The sequence below is a fragment of the Agrilus planipennis genome, unplaced genomic scaffold (genome assembly GCF_000699045.2).
Source record: "Agrilus planipennis isolate EAB-ADULT unplaced genomic scaffold, Apla_2.0 scaffold198, whole genome shotgun sequence".
Taxonomy (NCBI): Eukaryota; Metazoa; Arthropoda; class Insecta; order Coleoptera; family Buprestidae; genus Agrilus; species Agrilus planipennis.
Window position 1 is genome coordinate 489,736 of NW_020438930.1, and position 26,179 is coordinate 515,914.

The 26,179-nt window shown below is 34.4% G+C and overlaps 1 long non-coding RNA gene across 1 annotated transcript in view; it reads right to left on the reverse strand.

Moving 5' to 3' along the window:
• The window catches only part of LOC108739355, an 89,402-nt gene extending 65,543 nt beyond the window's left edge, over nt 1-23,859 (reverse strand). Inside the window, exons 1-2 of the long non-coding RNA XR_001938135.1 lie at nt 23,828-23,859; nt 5,424-5,462 (exon numbers count right to left, since the gene is read on the reverse strand). This is a non-coding gene — a long non-coding RNA (uncharacterized LOC108739355). The remainder of the gene's footprint in view (nt 1-5,423; nt 5,463-23,827) is intronic.
• Nucleotides 23,860-26,179: the final 2,320 nt, after the last annotated feature.

The following is a 26,179-nucleotide window of genomic DNA, read 5'->3' on the forward strand; positions in this document are numbered from 1 at the left end:
TTTTTCTTAGTATAGGTAACTCAGTAATTTAACAAAGAGATCGGACCAGGTAGGTCTCACAATATCAGTAATCAATGGAAAACCCAAGTCCGTAGCTACGTCATCACTTCGGAATGTACCGAAGATACCGGAGGGGTGCGTAGTGACGGCGAAGGGGTAATGTGTACGATAGGCGTTGCCTATTTTGTGTCAACGTTATTTAAACAACGACAATTCAAACTTTTAGTATTCGATATTCAGCATTCAACATTCGATATTCAGCATTCTACATTCAACATTCAATCTAATCGACATTCAAAATTCAGCATTCATCTATCAATTCAAATCAATCAACAAGTATTCAATTATAAACCAACAATATTCAAATACAATCAAATAGTTAATAAGTGTACATAGTGTATTATATTGTACAAAATAAACAACAACCAAAAAAAAAGTGATTTATTCATCAACAAAATCCGAAAGAATATATGGGGCAGTGAGCGAATACTGCAACCACCGAACAATTGTTGATCATTGATTTATTACGCATTCCAAAAACATATTTGTATAACCGTGTGACTAGTAGTTGATACTGCTACTGATCGATATGTTGTGAGTTGAGTATCATAACCTCAAATAAATAGCTTAATACAGTGGCGTAACGTACATTTCTGCCACCCGAAGCGAAACCTAAATTTACCGCCCTTCCTACTTTCTTTGGCTATTTTTTATGATTGATATGGGGACAGGTTAGTGATTATGTTAGTAATATTTATTTTTATGATTTTTCTGAAAAATTTAGTAGATTCCGATTTGATGTTTTATGGTTAAGAAGATTTTAAGAAAATACACAAGTTGNCCCTCAGTAAATGCAGTTTATATGCCCTATAACAGTGGCGTAGCGTATATATCTGCCACCCGGAGCGAAGACTAAATTTGCCGCCCTTCCTATTTGTTTATTTTTTATGATACAGAAACGGGGGTCTGGTTAGTGATTATGTTAGTAATATTTATTTTTATGATTTTTCTGAAAAATTTAGTAGATTCCGATTTGATGTTTTATGGTTAAGAAGATTTTAAGAAAATACACAAGGTGCCAATGTTTACGTAAGCATTAGGGGCTTTTTTTCCATACGATACACGATTTGTAAATTACAACAAAATTATTAACTTTAATTCAAAATGTGTTAATTTACTAAATTACGTAAAATTAAGCATGTGTATTTGCGAAGGACTCACATAAGTTACTTCATTTATATACATAACTCAGAATAATAAGCGGATTTTGAGGATTCATCTTAGGATTCATGAAGAATTGAAAAGATTTCGGTTCTTCAAATAGCTATCACGATCCTGATCGTCACTATTTTATTGTAGCTATAGGGTTTGACCATTCAACTTTCAACTTTTACCATATTGGCTACGAAAAAATGCCGTTTACAAGACAGATACTTTTCAATGCTTGCTACATCATACATTTTATTAAAAATCGATACAAACACTAAGAAATTGGGGTATCTAACATTATTGTAAGGCTTTCTATGTAATACCGAAAAAACTATTTCAACCGTCCATACTTTTCCGCCGCCAAGGGCTCAGATGGTCCCCCCCCCCTCCGCAAATCATTCCAACAAAGAAAATTATTCCTTAAACTTATAAAATACTGCTGTACTTAAAAATTATGCTAATTAAAATGAAGGAGAGAAATTACCGACCCGTTATGTAAATTCAATCTATTAAATCTTTATTGTTTTTCAAGAATAATAGTTCTTTGTTTATTGATAATTTTTATTACAGATCATGAAAAATACATGTTGATTGAAACCGTATATTAATAAATCTTGGAATGACTAATTGTAAAAAAACAAGTACGTTACATAACCAATATAGATTCATTACCCATTCAAGCTAATTTTAGATCACTCTTTCATCGATGCATAAGTTGGTATAATCGTCCTTACACATAAACGTTCTATGTTGGCATTAAATAATAAGTCTTCCATTACTTTCAAACAACCATGAGTAGAATATTTTATGATTTCCGTTAGGTTCAATACTTTTTTGGCACAAAAGATAATGTGCCAGTTACTACGGTTCAAGTAAGTAGGTATATAAAGTTATTGAAGACGGATGAGAATACGAGTAAGTATTAACTATTACAGCACAAGAACAAGCCCCTCAACTATTTTGTTTTTGTTTGTGTCTATTTTAAATTAGTTAGTTCGTTAGGTTTAGTTTTCATTGATATGCAATTGGAAAACATGAATTTTTACACCCAAGCGGTCGAGCCCTTTACACTGTTGCGTATTGCGTGCCATTCAATACCAGACCTTTAATTTACGCTACAAAGTCATGCAAATCTGATGTCACGGAAAACCACAATTTTTTCTAAAAATAAAATTTTCATTTTCATTATGAATGTATCGGTCAAGAACACTTTTATCCTTCATATCAAGAGGTAAATTATTAACCACCAGCAAGACATGCGTTATAAAATCGAAGAACTCTACCGTTCACCAGCTCCCCGTGTATAAGTAAGAACAGTGAAATTTGGAGCCCCCAACTACATTATTTGTATTAAGTTGCATCAGAACAGACACCATTGCGAAATCGAATGATTTGCGGCACAAAACCCTCTCAACTCATACATCCTTCCGTCCTGACTTATATGACTTCCTAGATACCTAAGATCAGCCACTTCTTCTAACCCTTCACCTCCTATCTTTATATTCGCTCTTTCCTTCCTTTGCATAACAGTATTTAATTTTTGTTTTGTCAATACCGCTTCCATTTTATTTAAAGCTATCCCTAACTTTTCCTTACTGGATATGCTAATACGACTATATATATTATCTGCAAATCTAAGCATACTAAACTTTTGCCCCTATGTATCTATCCCTACGATTGTACTGTCTTTAGTGATGTTGATCGCGTCTTCGATGTATAGATTAAAAAGTAGAAGTCACAATGTGCATCCTTGTCTGATTCCCTTCCTAATATTTACTTCTCTACATTAATACTCCAGCTCTATAACTGCCTATTGCTCTTTATACAAACTAAGTATCACTCTTCTATCTCTGTAACTCATCCCTACATTTTTAAGTATATTTAACATCTTGTCCCATTTAATATTGTAAAACGCTTTTTCTAAATCAACAAATCCTACGTGCGCACTCTTTCCTTTTCCTATCGGTCCTACCAGTAAAACTAGAATGACCTTCTGCGTTCCTCTATTTCTTCTGAACCGAAATTGATCTTCCCCTAATAGTTCTCCGCCTTTTTTTTCCGTTTTTTTTGACGCATGGGAAGTTAAGTTAATTGTTCTAAATGTCTCGCACCTTATCCGCGTCTCTCCTTTTAGATATGGTTATTACCAAGTTCCATTTATATTCCTCCGGGACTTTCCCCGTCTCGTAAATGTGAGTAACTAGTTTAATCATACTACCTATTGGTAACTTATTCTTTAAGTTTTTTAATGCTACATCGAACTCTTCTCTCAATATGGGATCACCTAGTTAATCTACCTTCACACTATCTTCCTTCTCTAAATTCTTTAAATATTATTTCCACCTACCTGCCTTTTCCTCATTTTCTATCAGAGTGGCCCCTAACCTCGTTTCTTATTACTACTGTACCCTACTTCTCTAAAATTGTTTTTAATTATATTATAAGCCTCATCCGTTGAACCTTCTTCGTCTGAGTATCAAAAATAAAGCAAGTACCTAATCGACCTAAACTAACCATAACCTGACCTATAGAAGGTGCATAATTTCTCTTTTTAATATTATACACCTCTTGGACGTTAGACTACGATAAGTTTAGAAATTACTCTGTTAGAGGTAGTTGCATATTTATTTGGTTTAGCTGTAATCCTGCCTATGAATTAAGAGTTAAAAGCAGTCTGTGTTGCAAACGGTTAATAAATTTCATAGCGCTGTGCTGGTGTAAACTGTACACAAAAATGATGAAGCAAGGGGTAAATTAACAACCCGGAAGCAGGCATGCGTTATGAGAACGGAAAACTCCACCTGCCACCAGCTCCTGGTCTATTAGTAATAGTGCAAGCGAGTTCGCATGAAGGTCCTTCAATTAGAGAAAAGCTGCAAGTATTCACGATTGGAAAACCTCAGAAGAAGTGGTTGACTTTGAACACCTGTTGCATCTTTTACTACCTTGCAGGATCTTTACGTGAACACGCTTATTTATCGAATACATATTTATATTTTCTTTGAGATCCCCGGCGCAGATTAGAAGAAATTAATCGAGTAATGTATGGAATGAAAACAAAAAGTTGCATGAAATTCGACTGTTCTCGTTTCATTAATTATTTCAAGAGTTCGAATAATATATAATAAAAAATAGCAAATATTTGCAAGCAACTATGCTTAAATTTAAAAAATTTATTTAGAATATCCAAAGTCGTCAACATTCCCCCTGTTCCAATAATAGTGATGAAGTCCACCAAGGATACTGCTGCAGTTTGTAAATACACATTAATTAAAATTCTTCCTTCCTATCTATCTACTTCATTCAATCAGAAGAAAAATAATTCTCACAAATTTTTATCGACTTGTAACATACATTTTCCCAACAGTAACATGTAGTTTCTATATCATCCCCTATTTTTGATCGCTAAAATGTGGAATCGGAGCCAATTTGATTTATTAAATCAAAACAAATAACCAATCCTTACAGTTCTACAATTCTTAGGCTTTTTCAATGCAAGGTTTTTAGTTAATAAAGATTTGGAAACTATTAAATGTTAATAAAATAACCTACCTTGAGAACCCAAAGTATTATAGGTGAATGTTGGTTGTTGGATTTGATTCTATAAAAACATGATCCCCTTCAAATTAGCTCTGATTCCACATTAGTAGCTCATACATATATTCGAACAAGAGTAAATTAGTATTCTCTAATACCAATTAACTAATAGCTTTTACTCTTGCCTGAAGAAGGTAATGTTTGACGAAAAACATTATAAATTAATTTAATTTTGTGAAAACTTTCCAAAGTTGTGACAGGTTTCATCAAGAAGTAAGTCAGGTAAATATGTCACTCGCTAATATCTGATCCTAATAATAATTATATTTAACTAGTTCATCATCAAATGCCATTAAATAGGCTTCAGTAAAATTTAAGATAAGACAAGCTAGAAATCTAATTCGTTAATACACGGGTTCGCGTTAGGGTGCTGCCAGGAAGTTGCAGGTGCTCACAATCAAACCGATTGTTCCCTTCTAATACTGCTTGGGTTTTTGCCAGTCGTGAACACATGCATCGTTCTTCCAATTGCATCGTCTTCACATGAGCAGAAATGATTATTATTACATTTGTGCCTTCAAATATTATAGTATACTTAACAATTTCATAACGTACGTATTCGTGTACGCATGTTAAGAACGCTTTAGTGAATACAGATATTCAAAATAAACACTTACCACTAACATTTACAGTTGATTGTAGATTAGGACGAAACCCTGTAACAAAATTGTCATAATGAGTACGTTTTCTAACAAGACTCGAAATATAAATTTTCTTGTAGTAGTATGTAGGTACTTAAAAAACTGAATTATACAAACAAAATAATGCTTCTTTGAAGTACACTGAAAATGCAATTATCTGTTTCTCATAATTATTAAAACTAGTAACGAATTAATTTGAAAGCGATATATATGAGAATCTATATATAAATACTTCACATGAATATTGCAAGATACATTAATTTATGGTATTTGTAATAGTGAGGCAAATTCCTAATAACTTAATCAGTTACAGACTAAGCATTCAAACCAACTGTTCGATTTACTCAACTGGTTTTTTCATAATTGAAATAAATAAATCGAACAGGTTATGGGCCCAGTCCCAGCTTGGTTATAGTGCGAGTAAAGTGCGTGATTACGGGTTTAAACAGTAGAACGGTCGAATATTAAAAATTAAAGTAAAGTTAAACAATGGCAGACTCATCGGGTTTTCGGTTTGCTATTCAAAAACTAAATGGTGAAAATTATGCCGTTTGGAGTTACAAAGTCGAACTTTTACTTATAAAGGACAATTTGTGGGACGTGATTTCGGAACCAGCGCCTTCTCCGGTTACTGAAGAATGGTCCAAACGCAATGATCAAGCACGTGCAACAATAGGTCTTCTTGTTGAAGATAATCAGTNATTAAAATAAAACTGTAGCGGTAAATACAAAATTCTACAAAAAACAACCGCTTTGAATTTAACTGTAACAATGGCACAATTTTCACGGTCAAAACACAAACACGTATCTTCAAACCGAAATAAAGGCTAATTTCACATTAGGGCTGCAGGTTGCCATTTTTGTAAAGAAAATAGGAAAAAACATTCAGTATGACAACTTTGTAGGTTTTCGTATATTAATAAGACATCCGGTCCCTATTTGTACACAACCTTGCTTCCGATCTCTTACGACTGGTAAAAGCAGAATTCAATTTAATAATTGAACAATCTGCGACAATCAAAAATCTCACGGTAGTTCCGAAGGATAGCAGTTTATGACCTTTCGGAAATCAGTATGCGTTATACGCCAGTAGTTGTACTAAACCCAAGCGTCAATTTGAGCTTAGATGTTTTTCTTACCTAATTCGCTACCTATATTCTATCTTTCACTTGATCCACAGGCAATTACTGTACATACAACACAGGCCGATAAATATTCAACAATTAAAGCAGAATATAGAAGACACTGTGTGAGATACTGCCAGTAGTATGAGAAAATGAAAAACGCTTTGGAAGTAACTCCGATTTCTTGTGGAGCTAGAAGTGGCAGATCTTAGCATAAATTATTATTGTTACACCAAAATGAAGCATTAAGTGGTACAATAGTTTATCAGATACCTTGAATTTTACCCACTACAGATTCATGAGGAAAAATTGCTGCATTAAACCCTCATTAATTTGAGAATATCCATTTTGGGTAAAATTAATTCAAAAATTAATCCACTAACACAATAATAGTTTATGTATCGAGCCAGTGATGGTTTCTAACCTGGGGGGCGTGAGACCATTGTAACAGAGGCGGGAGCGTAGCTATTACTGAAATATCATTTTTGAATATAAAAGAATCAAAGCGGTATCGACAAGACAAACGCAGCGAGCATTTATGAATTTGCATTGTCACGAAAATTGACGCGTTCTTAGTAGGAGCGTCGGTCAATAACTGATTTAGGTAATTGGGTAGAACTTTGTACATTATTACAAAAGTTTTAAGCAAAATATAAAAAGACAGGAAGTTCATTGACTAGGTACAGTAAATTGTACATGACAGCCTAATAACCGCTTGCGCTTGTGCTAAAAATTATTCATTAGAATGTTTATTTTGAGTAGCGGGCGCCGACTTCGTGAGCAACTCAGTATCTCATAAACCATGCCTGTGACAAGTAATAGTCAGTGCAGCAAACATATGTATATAAAGTACCGTGTATGTATGCATAAATGGTTGTATTGGTACTTTGTTCATCGTTACGGTTATCTGTACCGCCGTGTCCATCCGTCGTTCGCACACAAACATCATTGTACGTAAACACAAAACACACATGATGCCCTCGTCGCCCGCCGCTGCAGAACGGAGATCCTTACAGAGACATGTTTACGACGGTGTTGCCCTTATCTGCATCTAAACGATGCACCGAGCGCATCCTTTTTAGGGAAAGCAGACGTATGATGTATTATTATTACTTCATTTTCCTATGCTACACGGAAGACTAGCGGTACTTATTAAATGCGACAACACAACTGCAGCATGCCTGTTAGCAGACCCGAGTGAAGACGTGATGTGGCGTGGGCTGCCTTTTTTTTGTTCTACGAATATTATTAGTAGTTCATCCCAGAGCGATGCAGAGGCTGCCGAGGACAACTGTAATTTACTTTAAAAGTAACCAGTTCACGTTGTAGGTCAGGAATACGAGGGTGGATTGATAAGTTTCCGGCCTAACCAAGAGATGACGCCACTAGGCCTACCTTGAGGTGACATTCTATAGTACCATCCTTGGATAGCTTGTAGCTATAGTTTCAGCCNTGGCTTTTTTTTGTTCTACGAATATTATTAGTAGTTCATCCCAGAGCGATGCAGAGGCTGCCGAGGACAACTGTAATTTACTTTAAAAGTAACCAGTTCACGTTGTAGGTCAGGAATAAGTAATGTTGCGTACGTTTCTAATGATGTACGATCTTACAGGAAAAAGAATGTAAGAGCAACGGCAAAAAATATATAGAAGACATACGATGAACCCAATGATCATTGGTGCAACATCAGCGTTTCATGTGTTCCATGGAACACGTGCCCCGAAGTCAGGGAGTCCGCAAGGCTTGGTTACTCTGATATGTTGAAAAGGACAACCGTTGATTTGGTAAAGAATTGCAAATGTTCAACATCTTTTTCTGGAAATAGAAAGAATCGCCCCAAAAAGCAATATGACGAATCGAGTCAACATCATCATATTGAAAGTGATGAAAATTATTAGAGTTAATGTCGGGTAACCGTTATCCAATACTTTTGACACCATATCTATACCGTAACATCAATGCAGTATCGGTTTTACAATTGATTCCCCTGCTTCTTTTTTTTTTTTTTGAGAAGATAGGTTGGTAGGAAACCTTCTCAGGCAGAAGGTCTAGTCAGAGACAGAAACGGGAGTAAGGATGGGAAAAGGTAAACCTAGATTAGATTACTGTTCGCAAATAGTTAAGGATGTGAGTTGTTCTAGTTTTAGGAAAATGCGAAGATTAGCTCAGGATAGGAAAGGCTGGAGGTGCGTATTCAACCAGTCTTAGGAATGACGACCTTATGATGATGATGATTGAGAAATTCACCTGACAAATTTTCTCCGTAGTATAAAAGTTTTGCTCGAAGGATGAGGATGAGAGATAATTTCAGGTCAACTAATGTCTTCTGTCATTCTTACAAGAAATTACCCCTCAAGTAGTTGCTTTTCGGTCAGTTTTTAACCATTTCAGTTATTATCACAAAAGTAGAAAGGTTCTTCTCAAAGTTGAAAATAAGTAAGGGAATGTGGGGTAAACAACAGTTAGCCCTCTAGCTATTATTTTGATTAAAATTGACGAAGACATAAAATATTCGAAGTTTCATGAATGCAAAAGCTTCAAGGAAAAATTTATAATTATTACTAAATTTGCATGTGTGATTAAGTTTACATTCTTTCTCATAAATTTTACATTTTTTGAGATCCCCTTTTCCCTTCAAGCACACATTTTTGTTACTACAGCTCGTTCTATTAAAATAAAACGATCTTGAATTGCTGCTGTTCCGTTTTTCTTCTTGTCCAATGGCGTGTGTTTGACCTGGTTTATGAATTTACTGAAAATTTATTTTTAATAGTAGGTTTACCTTAAGCTTCATTATTTATCTACCTATCTATTTTGCTAATAAGTTCATAACGCGAATCAAAAGCATATCCGCAACAAATGGGTTGCATCATGATACCGATACATCACGGCTGTTTTAATTGTACCATACCACAAAGTGCTGCAAATTTCAGGTAAAAACAAAGCATCATTCGTGCGCGGTGTACATGTTCAAACGTTTATGTAGCCTGCTTTTATATACAAGAAGCAGGCTACATTTAAAAAAATATTCTAAACATTGGTTGTAGTTTGTAAAAAAGAATTAACTTTCACTTTTTTAGTGGTGGGTTAATTTTGATAGGTAGTGTACATAGAATAAAATTGAAATGAAATTCTTAAAACTAAGAGTTTTTGTTATTATACTCATAACACTGAAACATAAATAAATAAATTTTCTCTATCAACTTAAGTCATACCCGATTAAGATATGAGACACCTGCTGAGACAGAACAATAGAATTTACCGTTCTTAAAAAATAAATAGTTCACACATTCTCTTGAAAACATAAAATAAAGCGTTCTAAAACTTCAAATTAAAAAGAGTAGAAGAAATAGGACAAAATTTATAGCCACTTCTAAATAGTAGCACCATGGCATCGCAAGAATCTGAATAATCCACGTTTTCAAGAAAAACCGCCCATTTCATGAAGCACACATGTAAAATAACAACTGACTTATGAGTACTTCTGTCAAGTAGGTGATGTAACTGATGAGATATATAAACCTCTTGTCATGTTCTATCTGTGAGAACAGTGCCACTCATCGTTGGTTTCCTCATAGTAAGCTCGCATGGAAATCAGGTAGTCGCTACCTACCTACACATACAAACATCAGCAAAAACTAAATGCAGCTAGAAGGTAGGTATAAGAGGCAAGTAGATAGATAGGTAGGTGTGCTCTGTCGTAAAAAGGTACATTTACGTTACACGCTCGTGATATACCGAGTACACATTTGGAAAGTAAAAAAGGGCAAGTAGATATTCCTTGGAATAGCTCAAAGCGCAGATATCCACATTTGCATAGATAATTCTATATGCACTGATTACAAGCTCCATAAAGAGAAAGCTGGAAGGTGTATCCTGGGAAATCGAGTAATACACCAGTTCTTTTCATTTCGTATGAGTGGGTGTGGCAATTTTATATGTTTAACAGCAAATACATATGTTGCATAACAATGAAGAAACATTTATTTATCTACTAAACCATGGTACAGAATGACTGTCTGCACATTATTAAAGACTAATATTCGCTGTAAACAAGTTTATCCTAATTCTTTTATTTGCACATCATAATATTTTCGATTTGACTTAACCCCAATAGACATTTCAGATATAGCTGTGCGTTCAGAACTAAGGAAGTAAATTTTCCCCACAATACGTTTAGAAAAACCGGATATTTTATTAAGGGAAAGTTCTGTGATCACCTAAACGCATCCGGAAGTCATGCAATAAAATTTCCCAGAGTATCTCTACTCCAACAGAGGGTTGTATCCAGGAATCACTGTCTCTATAAAAAATTTTCAATTCACACTCCACTCAATTATAACTAATACTAACTAAACTAAAACATTAATACGATCAAAGCAAGAACTTAAAACACTACAAATTATAAATATGTAACGTAAATATAATATAGATACAGTGGATTTCGGGTATAACGACAACGAAGGGACAACTTTAATTTCGTCGTTATATCCAGAAGTCGTTAAAGGCAAAGTTAAAGAAGATACATACACACACTGTTTTTCAATTTTGAAACAATTTTCGCCTTTTTTAACAGTAAATGTATATCTGGAAGTCACACTTATTCAATAGTTTACTAAACACAGTTGCTACTCAGAAACAACGGTAAAGGTCACCACACTAGTGACTAGTTGACTATTTGTGTGAAGGTAAACATAAGATAAGAAAACTCTTTGTGTCTTTAGCGGCCGACTCCGGCCGGTGATGCCGAATTCCCTCCCGCAGGTAGTTTTGGTTAAAATATAGATAGTCGAATTCCCTCCCGGGTACTAGCCGAGTTCCCTCCCGTTCATATCAGCTCCGATAATTAAGTTAACGCAGAGCCGGGCAAACTCGGATCTTTTGCATCCCGAGTGATCCTCAAGGTTAACCAAGTGGATCCTCATTGATCCTGCGAGTGCGAGTGAGATGATTCTTTCCTTTTCTTATCCCTTCCATTTCGTAGATGAGTCCCCTCTTCCATAGCCAAACCCAATAGTTTTGCGAACGTAGTAACGAAAATTATTATTTAAGTTGCGAGAGTGGCTTCGCTCGTCTTCGGGATGAAGGGGCTTGATATGGGAGTGGAAGGGAGAAGAAAAAGACAAAACAAAATTATTCATTACTGCTTACTCTCTCGTACTCATTGAAGGGTATGGAGTGACTCAAACTAACCTCATGTAGCGGCTCCTGCGAAGTTAAAGTTTGCCCGGCTCTGAGTTAACGACTACTTACCGATTATATTTATCAAAAATAAATATATATTTATAGTGCACTTCGGTACTTCAATAAATTAAAGATAAAATAATTTCAGAAAGAAAACATATATCAGTTATGAAATTTTTATTTATTTAATTTTAAAATGGTTTCCCACTACCTTAACAAATTCAATGTTTGGAAATTCGTGTGCGTCTAGCCTTTTGATGCAATCATCTAGAAAAACTTTATTAGTTTTAGCCGATGGGAGGCAATTGATGTATAATTAGGAGGGAATTCGACATACCGAAAATTTTAACCCTAATTAAAAACAGGTGTATGGGAGGGAACTAGGCATTATCCACTCCCGCCGCTATATCCGCATGGAATTACTAGGGATTTGTTACAAATGATTCGTTAAAAACAGTCGCTACCACCTGAACTCGGTGTTACATCCGAAGTCTATAGCCACATGAATTTTATACTAAAGTATGCTTTAAATTCAAGGGACTTGACTTACTTAATGGTCGCTATAACCAAGGTCTTAATAAATGAAATCCACTGAATCTATTAAAAATGTTTGAGCATAAGGACGATTCGCATACAAAAATAAAAGCCATCTTATACTTTGCGAATTTACTTACATCACCAAATAGAAAAACAGTTTTGTATAAAATACAATAACTACTTGTTTTGATGTGGTTGCAAACTTCTTATTTTTGACAGTTTTTAAAAACGTTCAACATTTAAACTACTGCATTATTATTTTTCATAACAAGCAGACACTACATCAGAAATGAAACAGATTTCATCAGCAGTTGTATGTTACGCGTTACGGTTACTTAATATTAGTCATCGTTATTTTCCTCCGCCTGCACATCACGTATTTGTATCGATTTGTGGATAGATATCTCAGTTGTGAGTCGAGTCGTGAATTGTAAAGTAAAATTTACATGTTTTATACGTTTGAAGATTGGTCGTACGCGATATCGGGATGTAGTTTCAATTTATTGAATTTCAGCGTAATATACACTTACAGGGTGACCGTTTTCTTTATAAATTTAATAGAGGTTTGAGATACAACTAACTTAATGAAAACAAATCAAAATCTGCCCATTCCATTACTGCATTTGATTACTTCTGGAACTGTAAATCGAAATGAATTTTTCATTATTAAACTCAAAAACTGTTCATCGTACTTTACAGAATTAAATCTACTCTATTTAAATGTTAGTTCCACAATTAGTGACAATAATAAGGAATAACTGTGGAATAAAAGAAAAATGTGCTGTAGTTTATTTTTAGGAATAACTATAAACGGCCCAAAGCAATTCTTCGCAGATAGCAGAAATACAAATACGTACAGGTATATTCAAATCTTTGGTATCTACGTAAAAAAATACTATCATCAAGGATAAAATATAATACATAAAAGACGAAATTGAAATAATTAATTCTAAGCAAAGATGAAATGATTCTAGCTGGGCTTCTATGTTGCCTTCTTGAAATACTGTTTTGTTTCTCAGTGCTACACTAACGCATACATTCAGGAAATCCCTCACTGAACACCTTCTGATTAAATAAACAATAACCACAAAATTATATTATTGTTAATTTGTTTTCGTAAATAAACGGAGTTACTAAACGATATTAGTCAAAAATAAAAGATTCATCAAAACCAATACAACTTATTGGTAGTTTTATCATTTTATCAGTTTATTCATCATCATGTCATAATAAGGTCGTCTGTCCTAAGACTGGTTGGACACGCACCTCTGCTCTTTCTTATTCTGAGCTAATCGTCGCATTTCCCTATAACTAGAACAACCCGCATCCATAACTATTTGCGAACAGTAATCTAAACTAGGTCTAACTGTACTCCTCTTAACTCCTGTTTCTGCTTTTAATATGTCTCTGACCAGACCTTCATGTCTAAGAAGGTGTTCTACCAACCTATCTCGCCTATTTCTAATTGACTTCCATAGAATCCTCTGTTCTCCTATCCTTTCTAATACCTCTTCATTTCTAACCTCTATCACCTCATTATTCGCCTGTAACACCACAGCTCAAAGGTTTCTAACTTTTTCTTTTCTGCCGCGCCCACGTTTCGTACCCGTACATCGCCGCGATAAAAGTTATTGTACATTAAAAAATACTCGTTTGATTCACTTCACTCTGTATTTAACTATCTAAGAAGCTATGGAATACAGAGGTCCCTATAGAGTTACGGAGAGGTCGGAGCTGGTGGAAGCACGAACCCCTACAGTGGCACTTATTAAATTATTCATGCTCGTGTTGGATTCGAGAGGTTGTTGAGCGTTCCATCCTATTAAGCACACTTTTCTTCACGGCGAGCGATCGTATCGTCGTCTCCACTAGGTCGGTCGCGTCGGTCGCCTGGTCTGCTGGCGCGGACGCGAACGCGATGTTTCCGTTCGTGAAATTCTTTTGTTCTGATTGGTTTAGTGGTTGCATCAACCCGCTACGTCGTCGTTCCGCCCGTTTCCATGAACAAAAGTGCTCTGTACGGAACAGTGGGTTCATTTTATTTTTCACGGAGATCCTTTTTTACTGTCGAGAGAACACGAATTTCAGAAAAAGTAAACAAAATTCTAATTAATTAAAATGTGGTACCATGAAATTGGTATTATTCAAACTAAGCACTTCTAGTTTCTAAAGGAAACTAAGACGTGTTCAACCAATCACTAAACAAATGCTGTGAATAATCAGTAGATAACGCATTATCAGAAAGTTTTTATCAGCTCAAAGCCTGGCTAGACGTATACCTCCACTTATTCCTATATTGAGTCAATCTCCTCTAAGCCTACTTCTAGTCCCTCGTAACTTCTATTTCTATTCTAATAAATATGCCTAGCTCATTTCTCAGAAAGTGTCCTCTTACCTACTTCTTATTGACTTCTACTCCTGTAATTTTTCTAACACCCCCTCATTTCTAACTTTTTTTATGTACGGTATTTTTAACATTCTTATATAACACCACATCTCAAACCGAACTTTTTAAAAGTTTTTGAAAGCAATCAAAGGTAAAAACAAGACGACGAAGAAGAAAATTTAAATGTTTGTTTTCCCATTACATTACAGTATTATCACACATTCTTAAAAAATACATTCAATGCGAATTTACGCCAAGTTCACCTACATCAATTGAGGAATGTGTATCACATCCAAAATGCTTTATCATACCAAAAAAATACAAAATCTTCCTGATGTAATGATAGCTAAAGAAGGAAAACACACTAATTACATCAAAATTACAATCATTGTAAGGATCCTACATGCTTAGAATTTTAATCAAAATAAACATATTAGAGAAATACTAAAGGAGGCGGGAGAAACGAATGATAGGGACATAGAGACAGAATGGAACTGCATTAAAACGTTAGAAAACTACAGATATACAAGGTCTTAAACAAAACGAAAGTAGGAAAAGCCCTGGATAACAAATGAGATTTTAGGATTAATAGAAGAAAGGCGGAAAAGGACAGACAAAGAAGGGCAAAAAAGACAAGGCTATAAAGTGGGAAATAATTAGGAAGTGTAGGGCAGCTAAGGAACCGTGGAGTGATAGGATGTGTAAAAAAGTAGAAGAAAAGTTTGAAGTAGGTAAAACCGATGAGGCTTATAATATAAATATAAAATAACATAATGGAATTTTAGTGATATAGGATACAGTAGTAATATAAGAAACGAGGCAGGGGTCATTTTGATACAAAATGAGGAAAAGGCAAATAGGTGGAAAGAATATTTAGAGAACTTATACGCAGGCCCTGAGTTAGGAGATATATTAGAGAAGGAAAATAGTGAGGACATAGATGAGCTAGGTTATCCCTAATAATCCCTAACCTGTGAAAATTCATCATAACTAATATTACATGTATATACGATTTTCGGTTAAACATAACAATTAAGGTTAGAAGCGTTCGAAATGTGGTGTTATAGGCGGATGATGAGGATATCGTGGGTAGAAAAGGTTAGAAATGAAGAGGTATTGGAAAGAATAGGAGAACAGAGGACTCTGTGGAAGTCAATAAAAAATAGGCGAGATAGGTTGGTAGGACACCTTCTTAGGCATGAAGGTCTAGTCAGAGATATATTAGAGGAAGAAACAGGAGTTAGGAGGGGTAGAGGTAGACCTAGATTAGATTACTGTTCGCAAATAGTTAAGGATGTGTGCTGTTCTAGTTTTAGGGAAATGCGAAGTTTAGCTCAGGATATAGGAAAGAGTGGAGGTACGTGTCCAACCAGTCTTAGGACTGATGACCTTATCATGATGATAACAATTACAAAATTTATACACAACGAAAAACCATAAACCTACAGTTTTAGAAAACAAAATTAAACTTAATTGAATAATATGCAAACATAGCGTTACTGAGTAGTTATTAACTTTTGATTAAAGGTTAGTATATACTGCAAGGATGTAATCCGTTTTAAATGATCCAGGAATCTTTTCCTTTTTGGTTGTTTCAAACAACTTTTTTTTATTCGTGAAAGTTGGACCTGCGCTTAACGCCACTCGTCAACACGTGCCAATTAATCAACACATTTAGTGGATGAAGAGACTGGTAAGAGTCTGTTCTGACGCGACAATGTGGTAATTATAAAATATTAGTAATTAGTGTCGAGACCAACGGTCCTTATTGACAGCTGACGCAATCTCGCGTCGCGGCATTGTCATCGGCCATCGTTACTACTCGTAGTGTCGGAAATTTTAAAAATGAACAACACGTTTACGTACTTCATGAACTACGATTGGTATGAAACCAAAAATTCGCTAAAAATTAAATAATATTTAATACCTGTATCATCCTTGTTTATAAAACGTCTTCATACATACAATGAAAATTATATCTAATTTCAGACATTTATAACCTTTTTACGTATGTAGAAAGACAGTCACCGTCTTCTCGTTACTAAGTTAATTAAAGTGAACTTTAACCTACTTTTACTCTGCTAATTTTTAATAGTATCTTCATATTGTTTATGGTCATTATTCATAAATGTCTAAAATGTGTCACTAATTCAAGTATAGTACGTCGTTATTCTACTTTTTGCTCTTTAAATACGCTAATTGCTCTTCTTCTGACGCGAAATTCATTTTAATTCACTTCGTTAGACTATTTTTACCTTTTTAACTATCTCTACAATAAATATGCTTAAAAACCCGTTTTATTCTATTTTTTATAGCTTAACGCTTATCTACAGTACATAGTAGATGCCACGGCGACAATTTAAAATCGTTAGACGCGATTGGCCAGTTTCGGACGCCACATTGTCGATTTCATTGATTCGTTCAAATTTAATATTAAAGAGCTCTGTCCCATTGCCCATCCGCAAGCAACAAAAAACGACGATTCATTCAACTTGCAACATTTGAGCAATTCGAACCTTGCGTGGTATACAACTTTGGCTCAAATAATGTTTTGTTATTTGTTATCTGACCACTCGAAACCAAAAGTCGTGTTTCAAAAACAAGAATGGACTAAAATAATAAAAATGCAAATACTACTTTTTAAAAAACTTTTGGGTGTTTCATTCCCACCAGCCAGTAATGCTGGTGGGCGGGCAGTCCCTCCCGGCTATGCCGGAAGGTAGGGCGGAAGGCCCTCTTCAGCCTGCTTTCAGGAATCGTGGGAATGGGTGGGTGGTGGTTCGGGTGGGAAAGTTGAGACGGACGAAATGAAGACAGAAGAGATTGAAAGATTATCTGTGGAATATTACTGCCTCAGCATTTGCCTAAGTGATCCAAGGAAACCACAGAAAAACTTGGACCAAGGCAGACGGACAGACCCGGAATCGAACCAGCGTCCTCCCGAAAAGGACGTCTAACATTAAATCATGAAAATGTGAAATACATACTTATAAATATTGAGAAATGATGTACGAGATGTAATAATTAAGTTCCGATAATATGGTTGTATCTTTCTACCCAACAATACGGAAGGTTCGTACTCACGTCGTTGCGAATTTTGAATCTTCCTTTAGCATCAGTAGAAGAATGAAGTCGGTAGATCGTTTCGTTACTAACATATTTGCTAATAAATTTAAACGGTACACATTGGCAACACAAATTTCTTTGGTAACAAGGTTCGGATAATTTAATCGCTATATCCACTAAATTGTTCACCTTCACTACTTTCTGGTATGTTACGTGAAATGAATTGTTATGTAAAATACGCCCGGAAAATGTCAGTTTTTGATACCAATTTATTATCAGTGTCCCGTTTTTCTTTATGTTTCTTGACTATAGAGATATTCAGGAAACATAATCTTTAGTTTGTTTAAAGTTCATGGGTGCCGAACTTTTGTCTATAAAACTCATTATTAAAAGAAGAAAAGGTCGATGTCAAGACCAATTTGACAGCCTCCCTAACTCAGATGAAGGTATTTGTCAATTTTGTTCAATTTCCTGCCATGTACAGCACTATTTTAATTATTTAATACTAGCGACCCGACCCAGCTTTGCACGGGTGCAATGTTGACACTATATGTATTGTTTTTAGTTTAGATTATTCTCGAGGAGGGAAATCTTCAAAAGACCCCCTAAACATACTAAATATACTACAGAATGTCTTTATACAAACCGGCCTCCCGGATGGTACCGACGCAACCGCTATGTCCCTACATTTTAAATCTGTAATATCTTCGAAAATATTCATTTAAATTACATGCTATAAAAGGCTACATTGATCTATATTAAATGCACAATGTATTTAAGGTACTTAATTGGATAAGAATTAATTGTGGCTTATCCCTAAGAGATAGACACATAACATCGCGGACTTATTTGTAGACCTTTTCAAGATGTACAATACTGTAGGATATTATTTTGATCTATCTCGTAGAGTTCAGCCAGCGTTTGCAATGTAAGCGCAAAAAATGTGTTTATTTACGACATCACATTAGAAACCTCCAAAATTATCAGTGTTTCTCTACTATATTATGCATGTATTATACATATAAACCTTCCTCTTGAATCACTCTATCTATTAAAAAAAACCGCATCAAAATCCGTTGCGTAGTTTTAAAGATCTAAGCATACATAGGGACAGACAGCGGGAAGCGACTTTGTTTTATACTATGTAGCGATAGTGATTTTCAATTTGGGTTTTAAATTCAAAATTGTTTTTTACGTTCTATCTTTATGGATCTATGCTCTGGGTAAATAAATTACTATTGTATTCTAAATTAAATTTGCTGTTCTTTTATCAATCAAGTTCTTTTTCCACTATGTGGAAAGGAAACTGTTCTAGTATTTGATGGTGTTTACTGGATGTTATCGCATTCCATGCAACCGCACATTTCCTATCGCCAATACGGTACTGTATTATAGGATGCTGACTCAAGGTATTTACGCTGTAAGTTTTGAAGTCTGGAATAAAGAACATTTGTTCTATTTTACTAATAGGTATTAGTGGAAGATTATTTTAAGCTCAATTTTCAATATGCCGCGATTTAAATGTACCTCTAATCGTTATTGTTATTAACTTTCTGATCAAAGGATTCCAAATCCGTTGTTGAAGTTAGATTAAGTCAGGACAGGTTTCATCCATTTAATTGATTTTAGTAATTATAATAAGAAATTGAAATTATATTCTTTAGTTTGGTTACGTATTTTAAGAAGTGTCAAAATCAAACCAGAATAGGAGCACTGGTTTATTTTATTTATTAAGTCAATACGGACGTTTCGCTACTTATAATTAAAGTACGGCTTCATAAACGAACTATTCACTTTAATTAATTTTGACACATTAGTAGAATGTGTTTCTACACAATAAAAATGGAACACTTATAAAACTGACGGTAAACGTGAAGCAGCCGTGTCACTTGCAGAAAATGAAAATACTTCTGCGTTATTGTACGAACCGTTTTACAGACGAATAATGCGGATACCGATAGAGAACGTTAGAAATGAAGAGGTATTGGAAAGAATAGGAGAACAGAGGACTCTATGGGAACAATAAGAAATATGCGAGATAGGTTAGCAGGACACCTTCTCGGGCATGAAGGTCTAGTCAGAGACATATTAGACGCAGAAACGGAAGTTAGGAGGGGTAGAGGTAGACCTAGATTAGATTACTGTTCGCAAATAGTAAAGGATGTGGGTTGTTATAGTTTTGGGGAAATGCGAAGATTAGCTCAGGATAGGAAAGAGTGGAGGTGCCCGTCCAACCAGTCTTAGGACTGACGACCTTATGAAGATGATAAACGTAAACTCACATCTACTAACCTCATTTTTAGGTAATTTTGAAAATAAATCAAAAACAAAAGAGTTAAGTTATTTTTTTAATATTAACTTAGTCATTTCAAATACGGAATTCAGCACAATTATGACACTACAATGACAGCATTCGCCGCAAGATGCGAGACTGTTCATCCTGAATAACTGACGCTGAGATGATATGGAAATATTGTACATCAATGATGTGTATATACATACGACGACGTGATACAGATACATAACATAAACAATAATCAAATATAGTATGTATATAAGAGTTAAATATTAAAAGAAATTAATGGTCATTGACAGTTCAACAGAATATGCAAATATGTTCTAGTTTGTGACCTTTAATCAATAAAAGCATCGGCCTTCGCGAAATTATTATTAACTATTCAGTTGCTACATCAATAAAAACATATACCTACTCAGCCGCCGGATGATTTGATGTATTGACCATAATTTGTAATTATAGTGGTGCGGAGTGCTGAAATTTTCTAAATTGCTATATGTGTAATTCAGAAAAGACAATATGTGGTACTTATAAAAAGAAGTCATGCCGTTTGCTTAAAAAAATTGAAGCAATTCCTTCAAGGTATAGACATAAAAAAAAAAGCGAAGGAAAAGGTTTTGTTTTAAAGTAAAAGGTTTTACATAATTTGTATTTATAAAAAGAAGCATCTGCTCAAAAACTAAAGAATTTGCTTCTAAAAGAGGAGTCTAGGTTCACAACAACTTTTCTCGCTCTTTTCGACTTTTCAGTAGCTGCCCAGACATCACACAGCTTGTAACATAAAACTTTACGTATTTGTAGGACTTTTTTTGCGTTAAAATCTACCTCAAAGGACTTGTATAAGTACTCCTTAGTTGTGTTGTCCCAGTGTTGTGTTTGTTATAACTAAAACGGTGCATTTACGTAAAAGAAAATACTACAAACCAAGACGTACACCACGAGAATCAGATTTTAAAACGTTATTTAAATTTGAGATGGAGAATGTCGTGTGGCTGACGGACCACTTTCTTGGCGCTTATCCCGAAACACGTGGAGCAACCGTGCCGCCTGTGCAGAGAGTGAAAATATTTCTGCGTTGTTGAACAAACCATTTTAAATTTGCTAATATTCAACACCGCACACGTAATACGATTTGAAATAAATCTTCGTAGCATATTTTAATGGATTGATTTGATCTATAAATTCTGCTTCTTATAATTTTTATTTACGACTTAACTAATCTCATATTGAATAGACCTTCTTGTTCGTTGTTTTGAAAATTCAAATACGATTTCCCACTTGAGACCCCCCCCCCCAAACAAAATAATATAATGTATATTCACCCTTGAAATTTTTAATAATAGTTAAAACTTCCAATTAACGAAGGTTTAATGAAATTGGGAATGTGGAAATAAAAATATTTTTCAAATTAATACAAAAGAACAAATATAACATAGGTAAATAGAATAAAACCTTATACTATTCGTACGTAATCAACATATTTTTTTTTATCCGTTTAAATAATGTTTGAAGCACCACTGTAGCAGTGATGGTTCACGCATCTGTGACAGATTTGGTGTTAGTAGACTTTGGACAAAAGCGTCGAAAGTGCTTCTTTATGTTCCTCGATTGTCTGCTAAGTGATTTTAGGAGTACAGCATTCTTAAATCAATAAAGAATAGAAGCAATTCCAGAAGTTAATCTGATAAAATACGCAGTCACGCAGGCGACTGGTTATTTAACGAAATCGTTGGGTATCATGTAGTTTATCTATAATAATAATTCAGCGTAATTTAATTGTAAGATCATGTATTAAGGAATAGACATAATATAATAATTTTATCAAAATTAAATTAATTTTAATTCCTTTTTTACGAATTTCCGATACTTCGTAATAATTATTTAACGTAAAAACACCGACTTTATAAAAATTAAGACTGTGTGTGTGTATGCAATAATAATAATTATTGGCAAAAACAATCTGTCTTTTATGTTTCAATGGATACGAAAAGGGCAGAATCGACAGACCTATGTGTTGTGTAACTGAATCTATTTACAAAATACGTTGTTGGCGATGTATACCTAGAAACAAGAACAACTTGTAAATAGTAGCAAATGTCTTAACTTTTGTTTAAAATGAACATGAAAATAATTTGACTCCATTTCCTCTAACCTAAATTATACCTACTATGTCACTTGTGTTTTCGTTTTGACGTTTCGTGTGCTATCCTGAGATTTCGACATTTTTCAACTCTATCCTTAATATTTAATTAAAACACCAAATAGAAGACTCGCCTCTAATTACCACAAAAACTTAAAAGCGGACACGTGTTTCACCCACTTCATTACGTGGGCATTATCAACGCGAGACTAATTAATTATTATTTACCACAGTCTCTTTTTTCTACTTTATCCCTAATATTCACTGCTATTAATGAACAAAACTGTTTTTTTCAGAACAAATTATTCGTTTGCTTGCCTTCCATTTATCTATAGTTGTACACCATTAGTTACCTATGGAATTTAGATTTTGTACAAATGAAAGTAAAACTTTGTTGTCAATTGATTCTTACAGTTTGGAATTATGATCGCACGCAATCTTAGATTTTATGGTATATGTATATTGCTGACATCAAGTTTTCAGTTTTTCAGTTGCAAATTATTTCCACAACTAGTTTACATATATTTTGTATGTATATTACTCATACTGTTAATTACGTTAATTGCGTTAATGCATTTCTCTGCGTGATTTACCAGGATTTGACTAACCCTTGTCTACACTTTCAAACACGTTTTCCTCAAAAATGGTAAACATTCCGGCCTACAAACATTTCTTAATTTGATTGATTCATAGAGCCCTATCACACCCTGTTAGATTATTGGTACTACTAATATAAGATTTACTATTAAATACACAGTAATATTTCCATCCTCTTTACACGTTTTATTATTTTACTATAATTTACTGTAAACTGATATCGAATCATTGTTGGATTACTTGAAATACAGGGTGTCCCATTTATAATAATAAAAAAAACATGATTTCCTGATACAAAATACAACAAAAAAGTGTTATACAATTTCTCAATCCAGTGACAATTGAGCTGGCAAATCTTCTTTGTAAATTTGAATGTACAATTTGTTTCATTACGGGCCTGGATCTAGGCTACTAACGTCGCTCAGCTGATCTAGTGTGGATGTAACAAGTACTTACCGGAAAGTAGCCGAATGCACTTTCAACTTGTAAAAAAAAGGTAAGTGAAATAGAATAGCGTACCTTTTATGAAAAATGTTGAAATTGTCCGCCATTCGCTTCAATGTAACACTGGCAGCGGCGTACCCAGTTGCTGCGAATTTTGGCCCAGATACCGGGAATATTTCGAATTATACGATAGGCATTGGTAATGTAACACCACCAACTGATGGTTGAATAAGAACTCTACTAGAATGCACTATCACACTACTAATTGTCCTTATTGTAATAGTCTTTTATGAAATAACCACTAAATAAATAAAAGCTGTCGTAATTAATTTGCGATTGTGCAGGGCCAGCATTAAAACTGTTATAATTTTATAATATTTTATTTTGTTTCAAAAGTCAATAGTGCTATAACATTTTATGTTCCAAATGTCCGTAGGAATCTGTGGTATAAATATTAATTATTATAACTGGGACACCCTATATTAAAAAAAACAAACATTCATCTTAGTATTATCTAGCATGATGAATATAAAACGGGATGATGATTATTACACTTGTAAATATGAGACTAATTTTACTAATTTAAAACTAAAGTAGCAAGTTTACCTTTTTTAAGTAGATGGCCATCATCATAAATAACTTCGTTTCTGAAACAAAAAAAGATAATGTCAATAAACTGCATTAAAAATTAAGTTGTGTTGTCACTGATTATAACTCGCTCTTTTAAATTTTAACTAAAGGACTACTGGAACTTATCAATAGAAAGTAAAATTTACTTGTTTTACAATAAAACTAATAAGTTGATGTCTGGATTTTTTACACATCACGATGCTAAAAGCTCATCAACATCATCATAAAGTCATCAGTCCTAAGACTGGTTGGACACGCACCTCCACTCTTTCCTATCCTGAGGTAATCTTCGCATTTCCCTAAAGCTAGAACAACCCATATCCTTAACTATTTGCGAACAGTAATCTAATCTAGGTCTACTTCTATCATTCCTAACTTTCATTTCTGCCTCTAATATGTCTCTGACTAGACCTTCATCCCTGAGAAGGTGTCTTACCAACCTATCTCGCCTATTTTTTATTGACTTCCATACAGTCCTCTGTTTCTAATACCTATTCATTTCTATCTTTCTCTATCCACGGTATCCTCATCATTCTAACCTTTTTTTTTTTCAAAGCGCCCACTGTCCATGTTCCACACCCATACAGAGCTGTGCTCCAAACATCTACCTTTAACAACCTTTTTAGAATTTCTAAATGAATCGTTCGCGAGTATAGAAGTGACTTCTTTTTATTGAAGGCGACTCGACTCGACCCTGCGCTATCCTCTGCTTTATATCCCTATTACTCCTTCCGTTATGACTTATCTGACTTCCTAGATATCTAAAATCAGCCACTTCTTCTAATTTTTCGTCTCCTATCTTTATATTCGCTCTTTCCCTACTTTTTCTTCCCTTGCGAACCAATATTTTAGTTTTACTTTTATTTATTTTCATACAGTACTGATATGTCAGTACCGCTTTCATTTTATTTAAAGCTATCTCTACGTCCTCCTTGCTAGATGCTAATACTGCTATATCATCTGCAAATCTAAGCATACTAATCTTTTGCCCCTGTATATCTATCCCTACAGTTGTACTGTCTTTAATAATGTTGATCGCGTCTTCGATGTATAGATATAGCGGTGACAATGTGCATCCCTGTCTGACTACCTTTTTAATATTTACTTCTCGATTAAAAGGTCACTATCGTGTTATTAGTAGAAAACCGAGATTGTGGTAGTGAAATAAGTAAAGTAAAAAGGAGACTCGTCCTAGTCACAACTTAGCTTTTTCTTTGCGGAGACGTGTTTTGCTCACTTCTCTCGACTCCAATCCTGCGTTGACAATGCTCTCATTAGAAACGGGCGAAACACTGTCCCCAATATGGTGTTGGAGTAAGTTCCCTTTTTAATTTAGCTATCACAATCATTATTTCATTACATATTTATACAATATATAAATACATACAGTTTTCTAATACGTAATTCAAAAATACTACTTCAACTCTCCACTCCAATGTTTTATATGGAAATTATACCTTGTAAATGCACTTATTTTGTAACTGCTATCATTTATTTACTTTCTTATCAGTTTAGTAACCATGTTGTATTCACAAAATTGCAACATTCATGCGTTTCTGAAAGAAGCGCCGAGTTGAACAGAGGCAAAGTAACGATAGGTGAATAAGGATGCAGTACGATGAGAACCTATAACCTCCTGAATCAGTTAACATTGTTTTAATAATTAAATGGTTATAGTATAATCATTAGTTTTTAATTAGAAGTGTTGAATGTGTAATTCACACCATAACTTTACCAAAAGGCTGATGATAAAATTGAAACAATTTGTTGTTTGAATTGCCGTTAAAGATATACTTTGCATTTTATGCATGTTAGACATAATATGTGGTTAACAAAGTGGTATTTAAAATTTAACGAGGAATTCTAAACTGCAACAATAATTGGAGCATTCCTTTTGAATAAATGAAATTAGGTTGCCTCCTGGAAAAATGGGACACCCTTTATAATCGAAAATAATTTTAGGATATGCAGAAACTTATATCATACCACTTTTGTAAGAAACTTTTTTTGGGTCTTCTTTGGTCTCGGGAATTATTATTGCTAAGTTTGGTAGGGATAGGTCTTGCTCGCACCAGAGGGTTCTAGATGGTCTTGCTTACCTCCCGTCCACCGTATGCTGATTGAACGTACATCAAAACAAACCGGGGCAACCCACCCCCTACATACATCGATGTTACGTTTTCTCAAAATCATTATTATCATTATAACCTCTCTGTATTTTCGAGTAACCAATAATTATGCAACTTATACCCAATGCTATATATAACTTTTCACTGTGCTCATAAATTATTCTAGAACATGGAGCTCTTAAGACAATCTTTTTGTAGA